Source organism: Akebia trifoliata, chromosome 6 (genome assembly GCF_017979445.1).
Source record: "Akebia trifoliata isolate Shusen 1 chromosome 6, ASM1797944v1, whole genome shotgun sequence".
Taxonomy (NCBI): Eukaryota; Viridiplantae; Streptophyta; class Magnoliopsida; order Ranunculales; family Lardizabalaceae; genus Akebia; species Akebia trifoliata.
This window is the reverse complement of record NC_141380.1, coordinates 20,710,262-20,731,797: the sequence shown is the minus strand read 5'-3', so window position 1 is coordinate 20,731,797 and position 21,536 is coordinate 20,710,262. Positions and strand designations below refer to the sequence as shown.

The following is a 21,536-nucleotide window of genomic DNA, read 5'->3' as shown; positions in this document are numbered from 1 at the left end:
TGGGCTTAAAAGTAAAAAAAAAAAAAATAGAAAAAACCAGTTCTAGAAGCCAAAACGAACAAGCCCTTGGTTTCTAAACCAAACCACCCTATTTTCAACTTAACATATCAAATATATCATTTCATTACAATAACCTCCTTTTCTGACAAAAATATCCCTGGCACCTTTCACATTCACGATTTGCTTTTGTTTCTCTATGAGTGGTTGTTTGCTCACAGCTCTATGAGCAAATTTGGTCAGAGACCAACGCCGTTTTGACATGTGGTGCTGATGACATAAATAATAATAAGAGAATTTTTCTCTCCTGCCCATGGTAAAACATCTAAATTTTCTGATAAAATCATCTAGTCGCATTAAAAAAATAAGATCCAATACAAAAATGTTGCAGAGGATGAAATTCTATGCATTTCAACAAAGAAAAAAAAATGAAAAAAGAAATTAAAATGTTCTTTTTTACCATTATATTTTAATTTTAAATTTGGGTGCCAATAACTGTCCATTTTCACCACCATTAATCAAGCTCGAAAAAATGTGTTTTTTTTCCATGAGGTTTATCATGAAATCTAGAAGGTTGTGACATTGGATTGCCGATATGATAATCCTTGTGGACCCCACAATACGTTTTAAGATTTGAAATTCAAAAATAAAGATTTCTGGACAGTAGATGTGCGGGCAAGAGAATGAAATTTGTTTCTACTTATTACTTACGTATCAATGTCTTGTCGTTCTACTCTCCATCCCACCTCTTTCTTTTTGTTTTATCTCTTTAGCAAAAGAAAAATGGGTAATCAGTTTGAACATCGTTTGCAATCAAAAAATAAAAAGTTGGTTGATCGACTCACGCGTCATCATCATCTTCAATCTCGGTTACCATTGAACCCCTCCCCCCCACAAAAAAAAATGAAAAAAGAAAAATCTATTAACTGTTGCTGATCAAAAACATGTCTTCATCTTGTTCATTGTCTTCAATCGTAGGTCTTCCTTAACGCACATACGCACACACACATAAACCTTATCGCCCTAAGTAAGTTTCTCTATATAAATCCTCATTGTCTTCTCCGATTGAAGTGAACTAAAACGACTAATTAGCTTTACACTTAATGAAATGGAAGATTTTCCACGAAAATGGTGGCTGTTAATTGGCCTTTCTCAATTTATTACTCAAAGATGTTCTTTGGTCTCAGTGGTAACTTTCTTGCTCATGCCTTAGTTTCATAATATTAGGGCCCCATTTGATATAGCTGCCATAATCTACTGTTAGATTCTGCTGTAAAAAGATGTTGTCAGAAACTGAAACACTGAAAAACTTGTTTGATAGAGCTTTGTAAAAGTGTTGTGTTGCTTATCAGAATCTGGTAATTATTGTTTGATCCAGCTTCTAGAATCTATTGCATTAGGATAAAATGACTAGAATACCCTTAAGGTTGATAGTGCACCCAAAATACATCAAAATTACCAGAATACCCTTATAAATATATAATTACATTAAATATATATAAATATAATAATTTTATACTAAAAATTTATAAAAATAATTATTTTAATTTTAAAAAGTTTATAATTCTTTAAAAAATTATAAATTTTTTATAATTTTATAAAAATTTCAGTAGTATCTCCTCTTAAAAATTGACATATGAAATTTTCTTAATAAACAAAATACTTGCATAATACGCAATATTGATAATGCACCCTGAATGCATAAAAAATTATCATAATACCCTTATATACATATATGTATATATGTATATATAGGGAAATGTTCAACACCAAACATTTTGAAAAAACATTTTTCAAAACATGGGTTAGAAGTTTTGGAATGGGCTGATTTTTGGTGAGGATGATCTCTACGGTGAGGAGATCATCATCGCCAAAAATCAGCCCATTCCAAAACTTCTAACCACATCAAAAATGGTTTACAAAAAATGGATGGTGCACGATTTTTCAAATTGTAAACATGGGGCTAGAAGTTTTGGAATGAGCTGATTTTTGGTGAGGATGATCTCTTTACCGTAGAGATCATCCTCACCAAAAATCAGCCCATTCCAAAACTTCTAACCCATGTAGGACAAAGATGGTTGGCTAAAATGTTGGCCAAAATGTTTGGTGCTGAACGGGACCCATATATATACAGGGAAATGTTCGGCACCAAACATTTTGGAAAATATTTTGGCAAAACATTTTTCAAAACATGGGTTAGAAGTATTGGAATTGGCTGATTTTTGGTGAGGATGATCTTTATGGTGAGGAGACCATCCTCACCAAAAATCAGCCCATACCAAAACTTCTAACCCATGTAGGACAAAAATGGTTGGCTAAAATGTTGGCCCAAATGTTTGGTGCTGAACGGGACCCATATATATATATATATATATATATATATATATATATATATATATAGGGTCCCGTTCAGCACCCTAAGCTTTACCACACATTTTAACAAACATGTTTTGTCTTACATGGGTTAGAAGTTTTGGAATGGGCTGATTTTTGGTGAGGATGATCTCTATGGTGAGGAGATCATCCTCACCAAAAACCAGCTCATTCCAAAACTTCTAACCCCATCAAAAATGGTTTACAAAAAATGGACGGTCCACGATTTTTCAACGTGTAAACATGGGGCTAAACATTTCAGAATGGGCTGATTTTTGGGGAGGATGATCTTCTAATCATAGAGATCATCCTCACCAAAAATCAGCCCATTCCAAAACTTCTAACCCATGTAGGACAAAAAACGTTTGTTAAAGTGTGTGGTAAAACTTAGGGTGCTGAACCTTTCCCATATATATATATATATATATATGTATGGGGGAGGTTCAAGGGACGCCTTCAAAACCGGATAAGAAGCCCATGTATTAAGGGCGTTAGATTTTGCCGAAATAACGGTTGAGATGCACTCAAACGTCTCTTCCAATTCAGAGATAGAATTTTAGAATTTTATAAATAAGTCCCTCTTTTCTTTTTCTTTTTCTTTTTTTTTTAAAACTCACTCTCTATCTAATTTCAAACGTATTCTGACAGAAACAAAACACCCTTTTTCTCTCTCTCTCTCTCTCTCTCACTCTCTCACAGAAACAAAACACCCTTCGTTTTCATCTCCATTGATCGAAAATTAACTAGTTCTCTCTCTCTCTCTTCTCTTCTCGATAGAAAATCCAACCCATTCATCTCGATAAAAAACCCAGATTTGGTGGGAAAATTCAACAGAAAATCCAAAAAATTGTTAGTATCATCGACTACATAAAACAATCTCCCATAAGTACCCAATTGGGCTAGTCTAGCTTCAACTTGACTGTACAAGTACTTAAACTTAACTATGGTGCCCATACCCATGCGCATTCTTCAATTAACTTCTAGCAATTAAATAAGCCGGCACCAAAGCTCTTTATCTCTATAAATAGGAGTCATTTTTGCCAAGGGACTTTCCACAACCATATCTACACTTCCCTCAAATAGTAAAAAATGCGGTCTGTATTGGCTGAGAAGCCTCACGCAGTTATCATCCCATACCCAGCGCAGGGGCACATAACTCCCATGCTCAAACTAGCAAAATTCCTTCATCTTAGAGGCTTTCACATCACCTATGTGAACACCGAGTTCAATCACAGACGCCTACTAAGTTCTCAAGGTTACGAGTTCAATAAGGTTTTGAATGATTTTCGATTTGAAACCATACTGATGGACTTCCACCATCACGTTCATTCCAACACTATGCAACTCTATAAGGAAGAATTTCTTAGCTCCGTTTTCTGTTGGAGATGAATGGGTTGGGTTTTCTGTCGAGACGAGAGAGAGAGAGAGAGAGAGAGAAGGGTGTTTTGTTTCTGTGAGAGAAATTCGTTTGAAATAGATAGAGAGTGAGTTTTAAAAAAAAGAAAAAGAAAGAGGGACTTATTTATAAAATTCTAAAATTCCATTTCTGAATTGGAATAGACATTTGAGTGCATCTCAGCCGTTATTTCGGCAAAATCTAACGCCCTTAGTACATGGGCTTCCTATCTGGTTTTGAAGACGTCCCTTGAACCGCCCCCTATATATATATATATATATATATATGGGGGCCGTTCAGCAGCTCTAAAGTTTGCCAAACATTTTTCAAAACATGGGTTAGAAACTTTGGAATGAGCTGATTTTTTGTGAGGATGATCTCTATGATGAGGAAATCATCCTCATCAAAAATCAGCCTATTCCAAAACTTCTAACCCCATCAAAAGTGATTTAGTAAAATTGGACGGTCCATGATTCTTCAACTTGTAAACTAGGGTTAGAAGTTTCAAAATTAGCTGATTTTTGGTGAGGATGATCTCTTCACTATAGAGATTATCCTCACAAAAAATAAGCCTATTCCAAAACTTATAACCCCATCAAAAGTGATTTATAAAAAATGTTTGGCAAACTTTAGAGCTGTCGAACTGCTCCCTAAATGTATATATATATATATTTATGAAATTTATAAAATAATTATTTTAATTGTAAAAAGTTTATAATTCTTTAAAAAATTATAAAAAATTTATAATTCTATAGAAATTTTGACAGCATTTCTTCTTAAAAATGGACATATGAAAATTTTCTGATAAATAAAATACTTGCATAGTACGCAATCCAACATCCAAATTACATCGTATATACATAACACATCTATATAACATCTCATTTATATTCTGACATCATTTAAACATAATAATCATAATTAATATAGTAAGTAAAACTGAAAGAAATAAATACATAAAAAATATATATCCAATAAATGCATACAAGATATATTTTTCATTCTTCTTATTTGACTCCATTACTTTATCTTAAGTAACATTATCATTGATAGTGTCAACTTCATCTCTCCACACAAAAAACTTAGCATGTCTTTATAAAGTAAAATAATACATGAATTAATATCAATCTAATTATATAGATATACACATAACATTAATATTAATGAGATATTACCTGCCAAGATGGACACCTATAAAACATTCTCCCACAATTTTCTTTAGTTTTAGTTGTGATTAATGTCATCACTCGACCACATAAACAACATGGTGGATACGTATAATTTGCCATCAATGCTATTTATCATACACAAAAACATAAATAACTAAACATGAAATCTTGAAAATATACTTAAAAATAATATAATCTTTATCTCAACATCGAATAATTGTATTTACATGTACAATACAACGTAAAAAACATAATATGAAAATGTATCAATGATTACTAGTAAAAATGACATCAGTTATTGAATCCCTATGTATTTCATTATTTGTTGACTCTGACGACCTACTGATGGGAAATTGGATTCTCTTGATCAGTAATACCATCTTCTTCCTCTTTCATTGCTCTTTCTTCCTCGAATCGAGCAAATTCTTCATCGATAATCTTATGTTTTTTGATAAAATTGTGCAATGCTATATAGGCAACAACAATATTTTATTATTTATCCAAATTATATGAATGCATCAACTTCAAGATTAGTCATTTTACCTTCAAAATCCCAAAGGTTCGTTCGATCACGTTTCGAAATGAAGAAGGTATATGATTGAATAGTTTTTTTCGATCATTTGCCTGTGATCTCCTATAGTCTTGTAGATTGTATCAAATACCTCGATAATGTACGAGATAACCATTTATGAGTGGGAACCCAACATCTACCAGATAGTATTTATCTATTATTCAAAAAAAATTAATTTCTAGGATTGAATATAAACATATATAATTGACCAAGTTTTAAATATAGACCTGGTGGAGGATGCGAAAAATTTAAACTAAGAGTCAATGTCTCAAGGAAGACATGTGAATCATTAGCTGACCCTTCCCAACCAATCACCACATAAGTGAACAACATGTCAAACGAACATGTTGTCATTATATTTTGTGTGAGTCCCTTATGTCCTCAATATTGCACTTGTTCTGTTATTGGTACAAATGCACTAACGTGTGTTCCGTCCATCGTTCCAATACAATCTTACAGATTTTTAAATTATATTAATCTATAAACATTAATAAAATAAATATATTTAAAGTATGTATATATATATATATATATATATATATATATTATATATATATATATATATATATATATATAAGAAATTACCTTAAAATGAGGTAAAAAATGAGGATTGTTATAGATGTGCGAAGATGTTTCATTGAGGTCAGGAGGTACAATTAAGGACATTGATAAGTTTATAATCGCCAAAAAAACTATATTGAAATACTTACTAATCATTTCACGTAAGTCAACGAAATGATTTACAATTAGTTTTTGTCCTTGATTATGTTCTATTATTAATATGAACATCGCTACTTGTTCTTGAATAGTAAGATATCGTTACATCTTTAGTAGATCTCGTTCTTCCAAAATGGAACACAGATTTACAAATACGTGTCATTCCATTCTAAACAGTATGTGGCACGTCGTATTATCATCCAGTGTTTCCCACACAAAATCAATCCCCTTGTATTGATAATTACTATATTCCTCCCTATCTAAAAAATTCTAGCAATAAAATAAGGAACTTAGGATAACTCTTTTCATAACTATATTTAAAACATTTGACTCCACAATATTACTGATATCACCATTTGAATCGATGGTATTAGTCGTATCAACAACTGAATTGATACCATTTATAGTATCAACATTTGAATCTATATTACCTGTTTATGAATTCATATTAGTGGTACATACACCAACTTACAATACACAATATAGAAAACACAATTAAATGATATACACCACATACAACAAAACTCATCATCCATAATATTAATCACAATATCGATCTAATTGAAAATAATATATCCATCTAACAGAAAATATAATATATATCCAACAGAAAATAACATATCCATCTAACAGAGTATATTGTACTATATTAGTGAAAAAAAGTAACCAAAGTATATTGCACCTTACAGGTGTATTATAAAAGCAACATAAATATAAAAGTAACATGAAAAAAATGTCTAAAAATCTCTTCCAACCAGAAAATTAACCATCTCGCTCTTCAACCACCTAAGATGAATCTCTACTAATCATAACTCACAAAAAACCTCTCTGAATTGATTGCTCTTTATAAATATCTTTAATACAAAATAGTAGAGATCATTGTTAGGGGTTACATCTATTAGTTGGTTTAAGAAGTCGATTGACTCTTGAATACTGTCTTTTTTAATAAGAGTGGGATTGCTAGAAGTATGTCTAGCTGTGAATTGCATCTACAAGATTCTTCAATGACTGGCCAATTCGCATAGTAGTAGTCATTTTCTACCTATGACTTTAAGCTTATAGAGTATCACTACTTCTGCGTTGAACGGGATCTGTGGGTGGGAGAACAGTAGGGGTAGCATCATCCTTAAACTCATCAGCATCATCAAGACTAAAATCTAAAGGTGTTTGAGACTCCAAGGGCTGGGTCCCCATGACATCATTTAGATTATCTTCCTAGAGTGCTGACGTAAATGGCATTGTACTAGATGCAAACGACTACATCTGACTACCAATAGCATATGTGCCTCTAAAGATGAAATCCAATTGCTTCGCCAACTTCAGAAGTTTTGTTCAAAATATTACATTTTTTGGATGATGCTTTAAAAAATAAAAATTCTAAATTATATATAAAATAAATAAAAGATTTTAAAATAAATAAAAGAAAAAAGTAACAATAAAAATATACCTCTAACCACCCATCCCACCACTCCTCACTTGCATCTAATATGTTAGTCTCAATATCATAAAAGACGTTAGTATTTGAACAAATCTTACTCGAACGTCCCCAAAGTCATTTTTGTCTATCTCACTTATTTTTTATTTACCCTCTATCATAGTAAACGTTAGTTATTTTTTAAAACTCCTTTACTAAGGTTTCATATCCAACCTTATCAAGTACTTTATATGATTTTCTCCCCCTTTTAACTAATCCATAGCATATCTCGATCCAAACTTCATATTATTTAGTTATCCAATATGCTTTCGCACCCTTTGAATTGTTATCTTCCATCTATCAATGGTAATAACAAGAGTAGTGCATGGAACGGAATATGTCAATTCTACTTCAACTTCATCATCAATCCTTTGTAAAATCTTTAGTTCACCAACCAAAAAAATTACAAAATAAGTAGGAACAATAAAAATAGAGGATTGCATTTTCATAAACAAGCTAGATTGACATCTGCATTACTAAACAGAACCGGATATAGATACAACAATTGAGTAAATAACCTTGAAATGCCAATCTTTCATGATTCATCTAAACATGTTCCATCTAAACTATTTTTCCAAAAATGATTGTTTTACATAAGATGGGAACAAAATTATTAGGAAAGGAAACCATGTGAGGGCACACTAAACTATTTCGATTTGTAATTTTGAATTTTGCATAGTGTATAATCAAAGAGAAAAATTAGGAGACGATGTCAGGTTATCCTATAGATAATCAAAAAAATGCACAGTTCTCAGTCCCACGATGAAGGAGCCCTATGTCTTCAATCTTTGACTATACAGTGTACAGTAATTGATGTTTGTGTGTGCGTGTGTAAGTTAAAGAAAAGCACACATATAATTTTGACTTTTGCACAATGTATAATCAAAGATAGAAACCAGGAGGCGATGTCAAGTTATCTTATAGATAGTTGGAAATTGCCCAGTTCTTAGTCTCATGGTGAGGGAGCCTTGTATTCTCAATCTTTGATTATAAGTACAATAATTGATGTGTGTGTGTGTGTAATTTTTTTAATAAAATTATAAATTAGATTATCGAATACATGATAACATTTGATTATAAATTTATAAATTAGATAATCAAATACCCAATAACATTCGATTTGAATATCCAATAACCATTTCTTCCAATAAAACAACTCCATTGAAAGAACATACATGTTACAACTGCTAATTTTGGCGCAATCTTATCGAAAATCAGTATAATTTTGTAGAAAAATTTTAAGATGTCGTCCACAAACTCAAAGTTTCATAAATAAATAAAAAATATCAAAAACCCTTCTAACAATCTTTCAATTAGCGACAACCACCACCAAACAGAAACATCAAACACCAACGTTATAGTTCAAATTAAAATAATAAAAAATAAAAAAAATAAAAAAAATAAAAAATAAAAAATAAAAACCATCACAATTCTAGAACATCAAACAAACATGATTCAAAGATTCAAACTTTAAAACTCAAAATTTCATGAAAAGATTTCACTGAATTTATAAATGTCGAAGATACCTAAACGATCTTCGCAAGAGAAGCTGGTGTTGAGATCAACTACTATCAAAGGTGGGTTGCTGAAAGTTAGGACTTTGTGAGGATCTGTTGAGAAGAAGAGGGTTGTGCTGTGTGAGGCTCTGTTGAACCGTATCGATGTTGTTAAGCACATGGTGATGGCTATTGGAGATTTAAGATCTTACAAAAGAAGCCTGACATCAGCAACGAAATAGATGATAAATCTAAAAAGGTAGCTTCAGAAAACTCCCAAGGAGAAGGCAGAGATCCCAAAAAGAAACATCAAGTAGATATGCAAAGGATCAACACTATTAAATTAACAAGGGGTGGACTAAGAGATTCATGGATAGTGGTAATTGAACATAAACAAAATAGAATGGTAAAGATAGATACTTGCATTGTATTTGGGTTGTGGTAAAGTTATAAAAAAAATGACATTTGGGGTGAAGTGAATAAAATAGGAGGTAAAATTGAGATTGTTGGCACATAACACGTGGGTAGAGAGATCTTATATAGAAGAAGTCGACCCGATTACAATCTACAAACTCTACTTGCATTCAAGATATTTCTAAAAGACTCATAAATAATAGTGATGAGGCTAGAAACAGAGTCAATATCCCAAACATTCACATGACTCTAAAATTGGAAGTCCAAATAAGTCATTTCCTTCCCAAATAATAAAATCTGACAAAGGTGATCTTTTTTTATGAAAGAGAAAACATTGTTGGGAATTCATTTTTGAAAGGAGACTTGCCACACCCAAGTTTCCTTGAAAAATTATTCAAACTCTTAACTCCACAATGGATCTTATGCCTTTTGAAACACCAATAACATGTTTGTCTTTCCATACATGCACCAATAAGAAAGCCAAGAAAGAGTATTATCAAGTCTCCCACTCCTATATTTAGTCAATTTGTATATCCTCCAAAGAATCGAATGCAAAGTTGATGAAATTGTGTCCCCCATAGTTCCTTGCATTGCAAAAACTTCCAAATTTTAAATGTATGCAATTCTTAATATTTGCAACTACAAAGATTTTATAGTGTTTGGAAAGCTCCCAAACAAACTTACTATGAAATGGATATTGTGCTTAGATAGACAGATTCTTCTTGTATCTTTTAACAAACAACTTCACAATTTTGCTCTTTTAGGAGTCTTGTTCAAAGGGTTACAATTTTAAGACTAATTGGCATTAATTAAGACCCAAATTACGAAGAGCAGAACAAGTTTGCTTGGATGATGTGAGATGAGATGTTGAGATGCTTCTAACTTTTAAGATTTTTCAATGGCAGCAAACAAATTAAAGATTAAATAACAAAACTATAATCAAGTAGATCCTAAAATTTAAAAAAATGGGAATAAATCGATATAATTATAATTGAGGCTAGATTGAAACCTAAAAATGCTTCAGATATCAAATTTGCATGTTTATAGGGTTAGAAAAATCGAACCAAAAATCCAGATTGAAATGTTTGTTGAGAGAGAAGAGACGAAGTTTATGAAATTGGCAATGTTGTTCAAAACAAAGCTCGTCTTGCGGCTTAGGGATAGTCTTAGATTGAGGATGTTGATTTTAATTAAACATTTGCCCATGTTGCCTGACTTGAGTCAATTCGGATTTTGATGTTCATAGCATGCTCCATGAAATTTAAATTATTTCAGATGGATGTCAAGAGTACGTTTCTAAATGGCATCTTAGATGAGAAAGTATATGTTGAACAACCCAAGGGCTTCATTGACCCTAAATATCCTCACAAAGTCTTTAGACTTAAAAGGGCATTCTATGACCTTAAACAAACCCCTCGTGCATGGTATGAATAGTTGACTCAATTCTTAATCAACCATAACTATACTAGGGGTAGTGTTGATCAAACATTATTTGTTCAAAAGGTCAAGGATCATACTCTTATTGCCCAGATCTATGTGGACGACATTGTGTTCGACTCCACCAATGAAGAGATGGCTCATAAGTTTGCCCACTTGACACAATTTGAATTTGAAATGAGCATGGTGGGTGAACTCAAATTCTTCCTAGGTTTGTAGGTTAAATAGCTTAAGGATGGTATGTTCATCTCTCAGACTAAGTATGTGCATGAATTGGTAGATCATTTCAGTTTTCAATTTGACAGAACTCACCACACCCCAATGAACATCACACTCAAGCTCTTTAAAGATATATCTGGTAAAAGTGTGGATTTACACCTTTATAGGAGTATGATCGGTATCCTTTTCTATCTAACAGCTAGTTGGCCAGATATCTCCTATTATGTTTGAGCATGTGCCCACTACCAAGCCGATCCTAAAGAATCACATTTAACGACTGTCAAACAGATCATCTGTTATGTCACTGGTACTTTCGAGTATGGCCTCTCGTATCCATTTAATTCATCTTCCATTATTACTAGGTACTCCGACGTCAATTGGGCCGGCAACATTGATGATCATAAATCTACTAGTAGCGGTTGTTTTTATATTCGAAACTATCTCATAGTTTTCAATTTGGCAAAGAAAGAAACAAAACTCCATTTTCTTGTCCACCGCTGAGGCCGAGTACTTTGTGGCTGGAAGTTGTTGTGCACAACTTCTATGAATGAAGTAAATGCTTTTGGACTACGACCTACCTCAAGTGATGATGAGCTTATTTTGTGATAATAGTAGCGTCATCAATATCTCAAAGAACCCCGTCCAATACTCTCGGATAGAACATATTGATATTCGACATCATTTCATACATGAACTTGTTGAAGGTTAGGTCATTTTGCTTGAATATGTTCCTAACGAGAGTCAGTTTGTCAACATTCTCACAAAACCATTGGATTCGATGTACTTTGAACATCTTCGTAAATCCATTGGGGTATACTCCATTTGACCCCCCCCCCAGTTTGAGAACGTTGGCCGAGTGCTACATTGCATTCCCAGAAATTCTCAATTTTTGACTTCTTACCCAATATGGGCACACTCGAGTCTTCAGGCTCTACCATTATGTTTTCTAGTCATATCCGAGGTGATGACCTCTTTTGTGTGAATTTTTTTTGGTACTTCGTCTTCAAGAAACTTCTCTGATACTTGAACCCCTCTCAAACTTGGGATTATTGGTAGATTCGAGTTCCTAGACTTCTCCTAATTTCATTCTCGAGCTCCTATTGTTTCACTTGCTAAATTTCAACTCGTTGTCTCTCTTTCAAATTTTTGAAACATTCCCATTTTGGTAAAATTTTGTTTAATTTTTTCCCGACTAAATTGAAAGAGTTATGTGGCCCATAAGTAGTATTTTTTGCATGTTGCAAGTATGTAGAATCCAAAAAAAATTGTGGGTACTTTTTGGGGTTGACAACGGCTAACGGTGGCGCCACCAGCAACATTATGATAGGCCCTAAATTGTCATTTTTCTCATCCCTCTACCTCTCTTCTTCCTCTATTTGCTTTCGTTCTTCATTATCTCTTGCTTTCTCTCTTTTTGGTGTGTTTTCCCTCTATTTTTCCCAACATTTTTCATATTCATCTTTTCCTTCCCATTTTTTCTCTCTCTATCTCATTGGTTGCCATTGTGATGGCTAAACAGGGGCAACCTCCGCAAGATTTACCTTTATGCCACTCTTCATGTTCAAAGAAGTCTAAAAGTATAATGTCAACTTCCCGCACCGCTCCACCTCTGCCTTCGTCTCTACCATCTCAAATGATTGTTGCGGAGTCGGAATCGACATCAAACTCAAATGATGAGCTACTCACGGCTCGTGCTAGCCATGTTATTCGATGCGCATCCTTTAAGAAGTGCTCCATCATTTGTGAGCTCAATGTCCAAGAATCTACAACTTACAAACTCAACGTGTTTTGAAATGCTTTATCGTGTGGGTTGGGAAGAAGTGCTTCGATTTAGTAGTGATGTATATACCCTATACGAGTGGTCAATTTTTATGCAAGTATGACGGAGTTCGAGAACAATTCTCCATCACTTGTCGTCTTCGCATTCCACCATCAACCACCTTTTCGCATGATGGTGACCCCTCACACGATTGGTAGACTTTTGGGGTTACCTGTCACCGGCGTGCTTATGCTCGAGCCGGAGTCTAACCACTTGATTCAATAGGAACAACTTCAACAAGTGTTATGTGGTCCCAACAACTGACTCCGATGGTCCAGGTTTATACGCTCGACATGCATGTTCCTTCATTTGTGCATCCTACATAGCATCTTCTTGCGCAATCTGTACCCTCGTACTGGCAATTCTATTGAATTGGCATCCCACTAGTATGACTTGTTGTACTATATGGCCCGTGGTGTTCTAATGTGCTTGCCAACACTCATCCTTCAGCACATCATTATGACGACACAACCCCAATCGAAAAGGGGTCTTGTCTTTGGGCACTCATCTATCGATTTGCTCTGGAATGTCAACTTGATGTCGGCCTTCCCCGTATGATTCCGACGAAGACCTTTGACGATGCAAATTTGACCAACATCCTCAAAATGGGTGACGGCCCCTCCGCTTCGCGTTATCTATCCATCTCTTTTTCAAATGAGAAGCTATTTTTCATTTCGGAGGCTCCGATGTCTCCCCTTATTGACATCGAGGCACTCTTAACCAGTCTAGAGCGCCAATAACAAGAAATTGAATAATGACAATGGTCTCTTGGTAAACCACAACATCAAATTCTCTCTTTGCAAAAATGCATGAAACAACATTATGTCTAGGTCAATTTTCGAATGAAAAAGATTCAGTGTTATCTTCGTTGGCTCATTCGATCCTGTGGGCCTCTACCTCCCTCTCCTAATGCCAGTCCCACTCTCTTGGATGATTCTGGTGACGTCTAGGTCTCACATATCTCTTGCTAGTATGTAGGTTGTTATTTCTCATGTTGTAGTAGGTTGTTATTTTTTGAGTTATAATAGTTGTCTGTCTGTTTGAGTCTTATTCTTGTAACCTTGACTTATATTTTGTAATCCAGACAGCTATGAATGCAGATTAATAGTAAAATATTTTGGTTATGCTTCGTGTGCCTATGATCAATTATTTGCATATCTTCTATTTTGCACATGTATGCATGTTTTGCCACTATTCTCTTTAATTATATATTTAATGTGTCATTCAACATGCCATGTTTATGTTTCATAGTCATATTATATTTGACATGTCTATGTTTGTTTTTGTTATGCATTTCGCTCTGATAGTCATATTAATTGCGTACATGTGTACTATTCCCTTATGCTTATTGGCTCTATTTTGCTTCGACATTGGATTGACTACGTCTTTTGTCAAATATTGACAAAAAGGGAAAAAATGTACTTTCCACCCGTGTGTACTATCTCAATTCAATTAAAATCTAGCACACCTTCAAATCATTTTGATGCGGGACTTCCCGAAAGCTCGTTTTGACCTGAAATGGAAAAAATGGTATTTGGTCATTTCACCCATATTTTTCATGGCCTACCCCTAGGTAGTAGTTTGAGGGATGTTCTATATAGTAAGATTTATCAACTCCCTAAACGGCATGCAAAACAGAACTATTGTTTGAAATTTATGGTCAAAATACTCTGTGAGGGCATTTCTGTAATTTACTAATGTGCCTTACTTGTGGTTGACGATGTCACCATAAAGACCTGATGGTGCCATCGTCATAAAGTACTCAAATGGTCATTTTTTATCGTTGATGCATGAATTTTCCCTTTTCTCATATATACCAACTCTACCTTATTCATTTGAGTTGGTTGAAACTTGAGAGAAGAAATCCTTCCCTTTTCAAACCATTTTAAGTTTCTCTCTACCCATGGAAGGCTTAAACCCAAGTCCTTTCCATAGTTGATTCTTCTCTTCTATCTACCTTGCTTGCACACTCATTGGTGAACCTCATGAAGTTCAAAGCACCCACTTGAAGCAAGGAACATCTTAGATTGAAGAAAATTTTCTCAAGGATATGGATAACTCGAGCAAGACATTGACAAATCAATCTAGTTAAGCATGTCCTTGTGAATATTTTGTTAGTTTCTTTCTATTAATGAAAGGTGATTACATGGTTCAGTCCTAAAAAATCAAGTTCTTGTTCGAATCAAGGATTTGTAACATGATTAGAGGTTCGTGGATCTTCGAAAAATAAAATCCACACATTTTGAGAGAATGTCTTTTTCTCAATCTTAAAGGTTAGAATTTATCCTAGGGTATAAAAATTTTGTGTAAGGTTTCGAGGTGAACCAAAAACCTCCATTTGATAGTGAAACCCCAAGACCCGAGATAAGGGTATTTGGTAGTGGATGTAAGCAAGTTGTCAAACCACTATAACTCTTGTGTCTACTTTTCGATTATGCATTATACTTTATTTCTACATGAATGACATAAATGCCATGACATGCATATCAAGTGGTTGATAAAATGCCAACCTTATGATTGTATATTGTATGCTATAACTTAAAAGAAATTAATCTTATACATATCTTGTTACATTAATTTCAGCATATTCGAGGGACCTAGTAATATCATGGGGTGATTCTAAAACAAAAATTTTAATTAACCTATTCACCCCTCCCCCCTCTAGGTTTAGACATGGTACAAAACCCGTAATTTCAAAATGGTCTTTCACATTTTTTAACTTGAACATATTTAATTAGGTTATAGATTTTTCCTCCCCCTTCCCCTTTTGAGTTAGAAGAACAAGTTTTTTGATCTCATATGTTTTCAAAGATCAGAGAATATGTGTTTGATCTTTGTTTTTCAGTTTAACAAATCAAATGTACACAAAACCTTTACAAATCAAAGTAATTTCGACAATATTGAATGCTAGAAGATAACTATCCAAAAATAATGCGCCTTAATGACATTTCCTCATTTTTAAAACGTGTACTATGATGTGTTCTTCTTAATGCATTATCTATTATCAAAGTAGTATGATTCCAAATATTGGAACTTCTAAAGATGTATTGTAATTTTTAAAGTCTTTTTCATAGACTATTTCACTTAATTAGAGGTAATTCATTTAGAGAGGTTGTACCTTTTTGGTGGCAAATGAATCAAAGACCCAAAGGCATTGTAGATACATGAGGATTCAAGACCTTTGGGATTTTGAACTCATCTACTTAGGTTTTGGAGTCACCTTCATTGAAAAATCTTGGGTGTGAATAGATACCACTAAAATAAATTTTGAAATACCTATTAGGCTTGTAGTGACTCACTTTCAATGGTAAGGGTATAGATTTACCTAGAGAACTAGCTAAGGGGGTTCGATTGAAGAACAAGGAAGGTATTAGGAACCTTGTCCCTCTCATCCATTAATAGTTACCAAAATGACCATAAGTTGAAGTTTTAAAACTATTTTTTTGATTTTTTGAGAGTAGAGGAGATGGTAGAATTTAAGGGGTCAAAGGACTATAGTTCGATTTATAAACTAGAGAAACTAAGATAATGAGCAAGCTATACACCAAAGTGTATACTTGTTGGATTTTTTTTGTGAGTTTGGGACTTTGATGAGAATCTACTGGATTTCATTATTTGGAGTCCACAAGTTTCAAATCTAACTTATATGCTCCTTTAGAAGTATTTATTTATTAGTTTAATCCATAGGTAATGTTCATGAGTTGAACAAAACTATGAATGGATTGAACCTTATGCATGAGATACTATTCACTTGGGGATAATCATTTTGTTGACTTTAGAGTTAGAAATAAGTCCATAGGAGCCATTTTGGATGTGAGTATGCATGGAGGTGTGTAGATATGTGGGCTTCAAAACCTTTGGAGAGGTTTGAACTCATCTACTTGAGGTTTGAAGTTGCCACCATTCAATTAAGGTGTGAATGGCACCATAAATGAGTTTTAAAACTTTGTTTTTCTTAGCTTGTAGTGACTTTCATATCCAAAGGATAAAAGGATTTTAGGTCTACCCAGAAAATTTAAGGTAAAGGAATTTGGTTAAGGAACAAGAAAGGTATTAGGCACCTTATCCCTCCAATACAAAGATGATTACCAAAATGACCATTAAATAAAATTTTAAAACTTCTTTGTTTATTTTTTTTTTTTTTTTTTTTTAGAGTAGAGGTGATGATAGAAGTTAAAGAAAAATTGGCTATAATCTAGCTTGCAAATTGAAGGAAAAGATACAATAAACAAGCCCTTACTAGAAGTAGGTGCTTGTTGGATTTTTTTGTGAATTCGAGACTTTGATGGAAATTTACCTAAATTTCATCATTTAGAATCCCAAAGCTATCATTTTAACTTATGTACTCCCTTTGGAGCTTTTTCTCTATTGGTTTGACGCATAAGCAATGTTTATGAGTTGAACAAGACCATGAAGCTGTCAAAACCTGATGCATGAGATGTTATCTATTTGAAGATAATCTTTTTGTTGGCTTTAGAGTTAGATATAGGTTCATAGGAGCTTACACCTTGGGGGTGGGCTTTGTGGAGCCTAGTTATGTTTGATTCGGTTGACAACCCGACAAAAAAAAAAATTTGGCCTGTTTTGTAACCTATTGTGAATCCTATGTGCAATATATAGAAGTCATTTTTGGTGATTAGGGTTTTTCAAGTCTTGGTTGTGGTTTTTAAGACTATAGTCGCACTTTGTATTTTATTCTTAATAATAGTAAAATTTCTGCAACTCCGTGGATGTAGGCAAATTGTCGAATCACGTAAATATTGTCTTGTGCGTGTGATTGTTTTCTTTTTTTGACATGTTTTTTTCTCTAATTTTGTTTCTCACCACGTTGGAAATTTCAGGTTGAATTCCTAACAACTGGTATCAGAGCTTAGGGTTAGGTTTGAGTGGGAGCAATGGCAAAGGAAGTAAGAAAGACATCTGAAATAGAAAAGTTCGATGGCACAGACTTCTCGTATTGGAGGATGTAGATTGAAGATTATCTCTATAGGAAGAAATTGCATCTACCCCTTTTGGGGATAAAACGTGAGACTATGAAGGCTGAGGAATGGGCTCTTCTTGATAGTTAGGTACTGGGAGTTATTAGGTTAACTCTGTCTAGGTCTGCTGCACACAATGTTGTAAAGGAGAAGACCACAACAGATCTGATGAAGGCTTTGTCTGGTATGTATGAAAAGTCGTCAGCAAACAACAAGGTGCATTTGATAAAGAAACTATTCAATCTGAAGATGGTAGAGAACACATTAGTAGCACAATATCTGAATGAATTTAACACTGTCACAAATCAATTGTTGTCTGTAGAAATTGATTTTGATGATGAGATCTATGCATTGATCGTTTTGGCTTCTTTGCCAAACAGTTGGGAGGCAATGAGGATGGCAGTGAGCAATTCTATAGGAAAAGAAAAGCTGAAGTATAATGACATACGAGATTTAGTCTTGACTAAGGAGATTCAGAGAAGAGATGTAGGTAAAACCTCAAGATCTGGTTCTGCACTAAACCTTGAGATAAGAGGTAGAGGTAATAACAGAAATTCAAATCGGGACAGATCAAAATCTAAAAATTTCAATCGAAACAGAAGTAAATCTAAATCAGGCCAACAAGTACAATATTGGAACTGTGGGAAAATAGGTCACTTTGGGAGGCAATGCAAAAGTCCTAAGAAGAATAATGAAGATGATTCTGCCAATGTTGTAACAAAAGAGGTATAGGATGTACTACTTCTTGCAGTAGACAGTCCACTTGATGATTGGGTTTTGGACTCAAGAGCTTCGTCTCATACCACTTCACACCGAGAAATCATACAGAATTATGTTGCAGGTGATCTTGGTAAGGTGTATTTGGCTGATGGTTCAGCCTTGGATGTTGTGGGTATGGGAGATGCCCGGATATTGTTGTCCAAAGGATCTGTTTGATTATTGGAAAAGGTTCGACATATTCCTGACCTGAGGAAGAATCTAATTTTTTTTGGACAACTTGATGATGAATAGCATGCAATACTATTTGTTGGTGGTACTTAGAAGGTTACAAAGGGAGCTAGAGTATTAGCTCTTGGAAAAAAGATTGGCACTCTATATATGACCTCAAGTCCAAGAGATACAATTGCAATTGCTAAAGCAAGTATTGATACAAACCTATGGCATCGTAGGCTTGGTCACATGAGTGAGAAAGAGATGAAGATGTTGTTGTCAAGAGGAAAGCTACCAGAATTGAAGTCCATTGATTTTGACATATGTGAAAGCTGCATTTTAGGAAAGTAGAAAAGGGTGAGTTTTTTGAAAACTGGCAGAACATCGAAAGTTGAAAAATTGGAGTTAATACACACTAATTTGTGGGGGACCTTCTCCGGTCGCATCCCTTGGAAGTTAAAGGAACTACATCACCTTCATTGATGACTCAAGCAAAAAGGAATGGATTTATTTTCTAAAAAATAAATCTGATGTATTTGAAACTTTTAAGAAGTGGAAGGCCATGGTTGAGACAAAAACAAGTTTGAAACTAAAATGTTTGAAATCAGATAATGGAGGAGAGTACATAGATGGAGGGTTCAGTGAGTATTGTGCTGCACAGGGAATTAGGATGGGAAAAACCATTACTGGGACACCATAACAGAATGGTGTGGCTGAGCGCATGAACAGAACTTTCAATAAGTGTGCTAGGAATATGAGGTTGCATGCTGGACTACCAAAAACTTTCTAGGTTGATGCTGTTAGCATTGCAGCTTACCTAATAAATCGATGACCATCAGTTCCCATGGAGTTTAGACTTCTTGAGGAGGTTTGGAGCGGTAAAGAAGTAAACTTTTCCCATTTAAAAGTTTTTGGTTGTGTTTCTTATACTCATATTGATTCTGATACTCGTAGTAAATGCAAAGTCTAAAATATGTTTTTTCATCGACTATGGTGATGAGAATTTTGGCTATAGGTTTTGGGATAAACAAAATAGGAATGTCATCAAAAGTAGAAATGTGATATTTAATGAACAGGTTATGTATAAGAACAGGTCAACTATAGTGTCAAATGTTATAGAGATATATCAAAATAAATCTGAGTTTGTTAACTTAGATGAATTGACTGAAATACTATTCGAAAAGAGAAATGTAGATTCACAGGTAGATCAGAGTACACCTGTAGCTAAAGTTCGCAAATCTTCTAGGACCATAAAACATCCACAACATTATTCTCCCGCTCTAAATTATCTTCTGCTGACTGATGGTGGTGAACCTAAGTTTTATGATGAAGCCTTGCAAGATGAGAATTCAAGCAAGTGGGAGTTAGCCATGAAGGATGAGATGGATTCCTTGTTAGGGAATCAAACATGGGAACTGACTGAATTGCCAGTAAGAAAGAAGGCTTTGCACAACAAGTGGGTATACAGAATAAAGAATGAACATGATGGTAGTAAGCATTACAAGGCTAAATTAGTTGTTAAAGGGTTCCAGCAGAAGGAGGGCATTGACTACACAAAGATATTCTCTCCAGTTGCGAAGATGTCAACAATTAGACTAGTGCTGAGAATGGTGGCTGTAGAAAACTTACATCTTGAACAGTTAGATGTGAAAACGACATTCCTTCATGGTGACTTGGAGGAAGACATTTACATGATTCAGTCAGAATGGTTCATTGTTCAGGGATAAGAGAATCTAGTCTACAAACTGAGAAAGAGCTTGTATGGTCTAAAATAAGCTCCTAAACAGTGGTACAAGAAATTTGACAGCTTTATGCATAGAATTAGGTTCAAGAGATGTGAAGTTGATAATTGTTGCTATGTTAAGTCTTTTGACAATTCTTACATCATTGTACTGTTGTATGTGAATGATATGCTTATTGCAAGGTTTAACATTAAGAAGATTAATAATTTGAATAAGCAATTGTCAAAACAGTTTGCAATGAAGGATTTGAGAGCTGCAAAGCAAATCCTTGGTATGAGATTCATTAGAAACAAAGTTAATGGTACATTGAAACTTTCACAGTCAGAGTATGTGAAGAAGATTCTTAGCATGATCAACATGAATGAAGCTAAACCAATGAACACTCCCTTGGTAGTCATTTCAAACTAAGCAAAAAACAATCATTGAAGACAAAAGAAGAAAAGGACCATATGAGCAAGGTGCCCTATGCCTTGCCCTATGCCTCAGCTATTGGTAGCTTGTTGTATGCTATGGTGTGCACAAGGCCAGACATGGCATTTGTAATAGGAGTTGTGAGCAGATTCATGAGTAAGCCTGGAAAACAACAATGGGAGGTAGTCAAGTGGATTATAAGATACCTGAGGGGTTCATCAGATACATGTCTTTGCTTCACAAATACAAGTTTGAAACTGCAGGGTTATGTAGATGCTGATTTTGCTGGTGATGTTGATAGTAGAAAGAGTACTACTGGATTTGTATTTACTCTGGGTGGTATAGCTATATCTTGGGCTTCAAATTGTTATTTTGTCTACTACAGAAGTTGA

General features: G+C 34.2%; 1 pseudogene; it reads left to right on the top strand.

Moving 5' to 3' along the window:
• The first annotated feature begins 21,182 nt into the window (after positions 1-21,182).
• On the top strand, positions 21,183-21,536 carry LOC147400386 (secreted RxLR effector protein 161 pseudogene; annotated as a pseudogene).